The following is a 9,599-nucleotide window of genomic DNA, read 5'->3' on the forward strand; positions in this document are numbered from 1 at the left end:
CCCAACTAGTGCGCTGCCGTAGCCTTGTCTTCTCAAGAACACTGCCGACTTTGAACTTATATCACAATCACATCAAAGTCCAGTTGCTTTTGATCTTACCATCAAAATGACACTAAGAAGACACTCTTTAGATGTCACACAACCTATGATTTGATTTTTAGCTCCAACATATAAAAAAATCAAATCCTAGGGCACACTAGCAATACTTGCTAAAAATCTCACCACCCTTCTTGCAACTTTTGCCACTCAAATTTCTCTTTTTTTTTCCTCAAAATTTTTTTAAATTTTTTTTTTATATTTACCATGTACCTCCTCTCTGATTTCAACCAAAAATCATAGCAATCAGCCATTTGGGGCATCCTCTATAAATAGGGGACCAAGAGACATCACATGGGATGAAGGGGTGTCAATCTTTGGTGCTTCAACTTCTCACATGGTGAACAAATTTACTGAGTAAATTTTTAGTGTTCTAGATACTTGTAGTAGAAGAACTCTCCTTCTTCTGCATGTCATAAAAAATTCAAAAGTTTTGGTGACAAAATATAGGAGATCTGGTTGGGAAAATATGGCAACACGTAAAAATTAAGAGCCTTCATTAAGAAGGACTCTTCATTTCACACACCAAAAATAAGGGGGTGGCATTTATATTTTGCTGTGTCTTCTAGTGGGTGCAGAGGAGTCCTTCTCCACTTGAAACTGGTTCAAGTTGGATAAGGATTCAATCCAAATTGACCCAATCCCATTAGGTCAAAGGCAACTGATCTAGGTTAACTCAAACATTTTGAACTAAACTAATTTGGGAACTTGGGTTAATACAATGTGCTAGCATATCAAATTAACCCATAAAATTTAGATTAAACTCTAATTAGATCAGATCAAAGTCAAATTCTAAAGTATGTGATCCATTGGATTCCAAATCTAGCCAGCAGTGGATCCAGTCTTTCGACGTAACCTTAATCTGATGAGATTAGATCATCCGAAGAGTCCCAATCAACTTGGACTCTTTCAAATTGATTTCAGAATCAAATTCTTTCAATTTTGATAAGCTCATAAGTCAAGATTGATGTCTAGTAATGTGTCATGACTAACCAAAAAATTTAAAATTTTGATGAAAAATTATCAAAATACCCTTCAATGGTAAGTTCTCATGTAATTCAATCCTTTAGTCAAACAACATCCCAAATGAGCTGTGGGCATAAAAATATGTCAAATCCAATCACTTATCTATATGTATCTCGATCTGAAGATGATGATTCAGTTGATGATACATTAAAAAAAAATTTCTAATTATCATCCTACTTTGATCAAAGACTTCCAGAATCACCGACCTATGAGATCACATAGGATATTCGCTCTCCTTATTAGGAGTGACTGATCTTTTATTGATCACTGACAACTTCCATACACTCTTCACTATATCCAGAATACCTCATACAAGAATCAAAGAATCAAGTTAGAAAGTGGACCAAAATATAGATCCAAGTACACAAGATACCATGATGATCTCAAATCAAAGGATCACTTACACAACTCTCACTAGAGAAATATCAGTTGACATGTAAATAAGACTCCATCTGATATTCTCTCATAGGACTATTCAGTGAACTCATTCTCTAATGAGCACCAATATCCTTGTATTAGTGTCACCACACAAGTGGTTATAAGATCAACCATCCTTATTTCTGAGCATACATAGGGCATGCCAGTCTTCTGGTATCATTGATCTCTGACTCAATGTACCAACGATTAAAAATATTTTAGATCAGAGCTATCGAGGATTTAGGTCTCACTGACATGATCTCATCACGGCTCTAGAACCATTATCCAAACCTATGGGGTTCATTATAATCTTAAAAATAATAAGATACAGCATATAATGAATCAAAAATATCTATTTTATTAATATAAATATCAATTTACATGAGTTTGAAAGATAAATTACAATAAACATCCTATCGCATCTCATATGCAATTGACTTGTAGGGCATTATTCTTTCACTATGAACCTGATGAGAAAAAAATCAGACAAATTTTTTTAAATATTTTTCAGTAAAATCTTCTTAACCTATTTAAACTTTCATATACATTAAACAATCTGCAAATAAAAGTGGAGGGCCGCTGCAAGCGTAACAGCAACCCTTTCAAAACCCCCTCAGATGATATTTTTAGGCCACTAAACTGATGAGGCACTCTCCCAAATACATTCTCTCATGCACTTTAATCATTTTCTAAATATAGTCTAGCTAAAAAGAATAAAAGGAAGTGGAGGGCTGTTGCATTCGCAGTAACAATCCTTCCAAAATGCTCTCAAATGATGTTATAAAACTCAGAAAACTAATAAGAGAATAAACAAAAAAAAAATCTTAGGCATACCTTCTTCGAATCCTTCTCGAGCCATTTCCTCCTTTTCTCGTTGCCACCTCCCGTGAGAAATTATCAAAAAACTAGGATTGCTTAAATCAATATACAAACTTGAGATTCAATACAAAATAATAAAATTATCAATCGTACTTAAGAAGTAAGATTATAAATCTCATTTTATTTTTTTATTACTAATTTTTAATTATATTCTAAGAATATGTTACTATTTTTATAGCTTTTGGTTTATAGGAAAAATGAATTTTAAATCTATGTAGGAAAAGTTTTTATCTTTTAAGTTTTCTATCTTTCCTTTATTTTCATAGATTTTTCATATGTTTTTTGTTCTAATTTTTTTTTTACTTTTTCTATTCACAGGAGTCTCAATTGGGTGGGAGGTTCGGAGTGACTGAATAGAGAAGTTTAGATCCATCTCAATTGGATGGGAGGCTTGGAGCAACTGAAGTAACTCTCTCTTTTATTTTTAATGAAATTTATTGTAATATGTTATTCATTATGGATTATTTTTTACTGTATTTGATAGTTTAAAAAAATTATTATTGTCTTGATGCTAATTTAAAGTAGAATTTTAAAATCAAAGATGGAGAAGTAGATAGAGATGATACTTAATGTTTTATAACATGATGTATGTAGCAGTTTATTGTGTCTCTCTTAGGTACCAACTATTTTGCATTGAATGATTGTATATTTTTAAAAAATAAAAATAGGATCAAAATAATTTTTTAAAAAATAATTATATATTTCAAAAAATATTAATTTTTTTAATATTATTATATTTGATTATTTGTTTATCATTATTTAAATAGAGTTGGCTGCATAGCACAGGTTCCTTGCTAATTGGTTTCAAGAACCCACCTTTTGATTGAAAATTTTGGTGGACATAATTTTGTATTTGGTTTTTTTTATAAATGATTCTACTGCATGCCCATTAGATTGGGAGATATCTCAAAGACAAATGGCAAGCCCCAGATAGAAGCATTTGACGAACTGGAGTTCAAGAAAACTTTCTTGATTTTAAGCTACATTAGCAAATAAGTGTTGTACGTTATTTTTCTTAGTTTACTACATATATATTATCTTAGAATTCATAAATTATGTAGAAAATTTTAGAATGCTTTTTTGATTTTAAGCTGTATAGGTAGATCACTGATCGTAAGTTTTTTTTTTCCTATTAGTATACCACTTATTATTTTAGAATTTATAGGATAAATTAGGGAATGGGGCTACTGTATGCATCATCACCAATGAGTGATATGTCGAGCTGCGACAGCTCCATTTTTTTTCCGAGGAATAGAGAATAAATAATTTTAGATCCATCTCAATTGGTTAAGAGACTTGGAGCAGACGAAGTAATGCTTTTGCCTCTTAATAAAATTTATTGAAATCTATTATTTTTTATAGATTATTTTTTATTGCTATTTGGTAGTTTAAAATTTTATTATTGTCTTAATGTTATTTCATTTTAAGATAGATAGCTTGAAGATAATTAAATAATGACAAACATTATTAGTACAAATTTAATTTAACAATTATAGTTTTTCTACTATCTTAATGGACTTTTTAATAATAAAAATAATATTTATAATATAGATATATATATATTTTTTAAAAGTTAGTTATAACTGTCTATTTTGTATGGATGATTTTATAGTTTTGAATCCATCTATTGAGTAGATATCTTTAAAAAATATTTATTACATCTTGCTCCATATTAGTTTATTAATAAAATAAAAATTATAAGATTTTTATCTTTTATTTTATTAAAATTTATTTTATTATATTATTTATTATCAAAGTAAGTTAATTGAGTGATTTTTTTTTATATTTTTAAGTAATTTTATTGATTTAGTTATGATTTGGTCATATCACTTAACTCTAGAGTATTTAATCATTTAGATGGTCTTTTTCTTTTATTATATTTAACTTTTTAAGTCAATCTAAATAGATTTTTAGGTTAAGATAAAAATATTATTCTAAGGAGGTATGATATGTATGATGTTAGGCAACTTTAAGAAAAAATATATCAGTTTTCAATAAGATATTTTTAATGACTCCAGCTTCATAGTCCTAACTACAGCCATCCATCCTATAAATATTTTAAAATATATTTAAATTTATTTTAATTATTTATTTTTTTTATAAATATTTAATTTTTTAATTATAATTTCATAAATGAACATTGTTAAAATTTCATTAAGTAACAAGTTTGAAAGAATTATCAAAAAAATAGGATTTGAGATTCAATACAACATGACGAACTTTTCAACTGCACTCAATAGATAAGACTATGAATCTCATTATTATTTTATATTATATTTCAAAAATATGTTATTATTTTTATAGCTTTTGATTTGTAGAAAAAATAAATATTAAATTTATATGAAAAAAGTCTTACTTTTTAATTTTTTCAATTTTTCTTTATCTTCATTGATTTTTCTTATATCTTTTTCTAATTTTTTCTTTACTCTTCCTATTCGTAAGAGTCTCAATTAGGTGGCAGGCTCAGAGTGGCAGAATAGAGAAGATTAGATCCATCTCAATCAAGTGGGAGGCTTGAAGTAGATGGGATAACTCTCTCTCCCTCTCAAAAAAATTTATTGAATTTTTTTATAGGTTATTTTGTTACTATTATTTGATAATTTTAAAAATTATTGTTATCTTGATGTTAATTTGATTTTAAGATTGGATAGCTTGAAAGTAATTAAGTGATGGTTAAAAAAATTATTAGTATAAATTTAATTTAAAAATTATAGATTTTTCTACTATCTCAATTAATTTTTCAACAATGAAAGTAATATTTATGGTATTAATATTTTTTTATTAGAAAAAAAGTGGATTATATCTATCTTTTTTTCTAGATGATTTTGAAGTTTCAGATCCATCTATTGAGTAGATATTTTAAAAAAAATATTCATTACATTTTGCCCCAAATTAGTTTATTGATAAACAAAAAAATATAAAACTTTTAATCTTTTATTTTATTAAAATTTATTATATTATATTATTTATTATTGGAGTAAATTAATTGAGTGATTCTTTTTTTATGTTCTTATGTGATTTTGTTGATTTAGTTATGTTTTCTCGTATCACTTAATAGTGAAGTATTTAATCATTTAGATGGTTCTTTTTCTTCTATTATATTTAGCTTTTTAAGTTTATTTAAATAAAATTTTAGATCAAAATAAAATATTATTTTAAAGAGATATGGTGTATATAATGTTAGGTAGATTTTAAAAAAATATATATTAAATTTTAAAATTTAATAAGATATTTTTAGTGATTTTAACTCATAACCCTATAAATATTTTAAACTATATTTAGGATTTATTTTCTATTAGTCTTCTCTTAATTATAATTGTATAAATAGATATTGTTGAAATTTTGTCAGGAAAAAATTTGAAAAAAATTATGAAGAAATTAGAATTGTTTAAATCAATATACGAAATCAAAGTTTAATATAACATAACAAAGCTATCGATCGCACTCACCAAATAAAATTGTGAATCTTATTATCTTTTTTTGGTTATTAATTTTTTATTATATTTTGAGAATATATTACTATTTTTATAGCATTTGATTTGTACTAAAATAAATTTTAAATCAATGTGGAAAAAGATCTTGCCTTTTTATTTTTTTTTATTTTTTTATTTTAATTGATTTTTTGTATGTTTTTTCCTATTTTTTCTTTACTTTTTCAGTTCGAAAGAGTTTCAATTTGGTAGGAGATTTGAAGTAGTTGAATAGAAAAATTTAGATTCATCTCAATCGAATGGAAAGTTTCGAGCGACCGGCATAATTCTCTCTCCCTCTCTTAATGAAATTTATAGAAATATGTTATTTTTTATAGATTATTCTTTTACTGTCATTTAGTAGTTTAAAAAATTTATTACCATCTTGGTGCTAATTTTAAATAGAATTTTAAAATAAAAAATAAAGTTTTAGATATGGATGACACTTGATATCTTGTACATGATGTATATAACTATTTGTTATACCACTGGTAAGTATCAATTACTTTACGTTGAATGATTGTATATTTTTAGAAAATACAAATAGAATTAATATAATTTTTTTAAAAAAAATTATATATTATAAAAAATATTAATTTTTTATTATTATTATATTTTATTATTTTTTAGACATTATTTAAGTAGAGTCTGCAACGTAGTGTGGATTATTGATTAGTATATATGTTAAAACGAAAGGATTGGTCTCCGTTTGCTTCGTACTTAATTTTTTTCGGTTACCATTTGCCGCGTGTTTTTTTTTCTTTTGTTTTTTATAGAAGCTGAGCGACCCCACAAGAAGCCCGTGCCAACCCTGCGAGCAAAAAAAGAGCGAGAACGAGGGAGAGACCGAGAAGATGAGAGAGACGATGCCGTTGATGGAGAGGCCATGGACGTGGCTGTAGATGTGGGCGATGGCCTCGCCCGCCTTCTTGATGGCTGTGTAGAGGGAGGTGGGATGGTTGGTGCATAGAGCTCAAAGAAGGGGAGGGTGGTGTTGAGGCCGTAAGCAGAGGAGGAGGCCAAGATGATTTTGGGTTGGGGGTCGGCGTGCTTGGCTACAACCTCAAAGAGGGAGACAAAGTCGGCGACGTTGGAAGCTGTCGAAGCTGAGGCACCGTTGTCGTGCTTCTTGAGGGCGAGTGAGCAGTGTGTGCCAACAAAGTCGACAGCTCTAGTAACGAGGATGGAGAGGCCATCAGGATGCCATGGGGTGGCGGAGTGCCCGATATTGCACTCCTAGATAGCACCATGATAGGAGGAGGAGAAGGAAGAGAGGAGGCTCCAGTGGGAGTGGATGGAGGCGGCGAAGGGGTAGTGACCTATGAGGAGGGGAGTTTTTTCTCAAGTATATGGGATTCTGTGCGAGCTGTGGCAGAGTGAGTTGGTTGCTTAAGGTTTTGAGAGCTCAATCTTGGATGGCATCGTCAAAGATAGGGATGGCAATGGGTAGGATTTGGATCGGATATTGTACTATCCATCTTCAAATCCGAACTTAATATCTTATATGCAAATCCTATCCGATATCCAATCAGGTAAGAAAAGAGATATCCATCCCTATACCCAATGAATTTGGAGATACTAATAGGTAACCCATTTTTCCATACCCAACCCATACCTGCCCCATGCCTATCCCATATCCAAAAAAAATAAACAATAAAAATAATTTTATACATATTATCAATCAAAACAAAATTACCAATTCAACATAGAACATAATTTATAAATCCAAATTTATAAAATCAAATATAGAAATAGAATTACAATTCAACATGAAATATATAAATAACCAAAATAATTTTATGCATATTATCAACCAAAATAGAATTACCAAAATTGAATTATAAACATATATATTCAGGTATGGGTTCGCGTATTACCCACATCCATAGGTTCGGATCGGGTTCGGATTCAAGTTCGGATAGAAAACAGTACTATCCATATTCTACCCATATCCATACTACAATTTTCGGATTTTATCCGAATTCGAATCTAAATCTGGTCAAATCTTATTTTTCAGATTTGATCGAATTTGGATAGGATGCATATCCATCGGATCGAATCGATTTTATCATCCCTAATTGTAGGAGGAAGAGGATAGAAGGCTACGGTGGGAGTAGGCGAAGGTGCCGGAGGGGTGGTGACCTGCGGGGAGGGGGGTTTTTCTAAGTACGTATATGGGATGGGATTCTGCGTGAACTGGGGTGGTGCGTTACGAGGGGTGCCCGGTGCTGACACGATTGTGGGGATCAGGAGGCACGAGGTCGGGGAATCACCGAAGGTGCTGCGGATTGGAAATTTGAATGGAAAGTATGCCATATGTACTTATCCTGCTGGTCCTGATCAAGTATGAATCATTTCCTTTTACTTCCATTTTTCTTGGGTTTTATGTGGAATAATTTGATGTTGGAGAAGTTGGATTTTAAGCATTTCGGTCTGTTTGGATGATTCAAGAACATTTGGGTTGTAGCACGGTGGTTGTGCCTCTCATATCTTGGGGGAGGTTGTCCCAAGTGTAGTTGTTTGGTGGTGCTCTCACTGTTGCACGTAGAAAAACCAGAGAGAGAGTGAGAGAGAGAAGACTGCTTGAGTGATTTTGGTAGAGAACACATGCTTGAATGCTGAGGACTGTGCCAGGCAGAACAATTTTCTTTAATTTCATCTTTGTTGGATTTCTGCGTGCTTTTATTTGCATATAGATTACATTGGATTAATCTTTTTTTGATATCTTTATTTTCACTAATTTTGCATTTGTAAGATGTTCTTCTGTTCTGATCATCATGTGGACATAGGATGAATGTTCTTATTTTGCAGGAAATTGATTCGAAGGACCACAAGTGGGGACATTATTTTATTTGCGGATAGAGCTTTATTCTCTATGTTCTTTGTTAAGAAGTATCTTATCTTCTTAATTTAGCTGATGGAATATCTTTTTCTTCTTGATTAGTCGTAAGTTGTGTACCTTTAAGTCTTTAACTTTAGCACTATAAGTTATACGCTTGAAGATGATCAAAATTGAAGCGGAAAGAGGAAAAAAAAATAATAATAAAGGGACAAACAAACAACACATGTTTTCTCATTGATAAAAAGTACTGATAGCAAGAATTAATGGCTGACTATAGTCACAAAAAAAAGTTTAAGTGGAAAATTCTTTCTTTTGTCAAACTGTACTTAAAAGTCTTACTTTTTTTTTGTCTTATCTTTTTTATATTGTATACATATTTTTTTAATAAAATATTCTGGATAGTTCAAAGTTTTTTTTTTTCAATCAAAAAAAAAAAACTTTAGCATTATATAATATAAGCTATGGCTGTTGATTGATTGAAATAATGTATTTGAACAAAAACCTCCATATAAGTTATTAATATAGGAGAATAGGTTGATTTAGCGATAATTTCAAATTTAAAAAAATAAAACAATTTATAATCCGCACTGCATATAAAATATATTTTTTTATTATTTTAATTATTTTTAAAAAATATATATAATATTAATAAAATAATAAAATAAATTTTTTTTTCAATAAAAAATTACATTCCGTGTACGGTATAGCAAGGGATTAGTTTATCTGTAGTTGCGCCCTCTTGCAACGTGGCCTTTTCGTTTCGGCTTTGACAAGTTGAGTGTTGGAGGTCGGGTGCAACTGGACATAAAAGCTACCAAATCCGGTGCATACAACCGTTAGAACTTAATCAGACGGTTCTCTACACCCCC

The sequence above is a fragment of the Elaeis guineensis genome, chromosome 10 (assembly GCF_000442705.2).
Source record: "Elaeis guineensis isolate ETL-2024a chromosome 10, EG11, whole genome shotgun sequence".
In the NCBI taxonomy this organism is placed as follows: Eukaryota; Viridiplantae; Streptophyta; class Magnoliopsida; order Arecales; family Arecaceae; genus Elaeis; species Elaeis guineensis.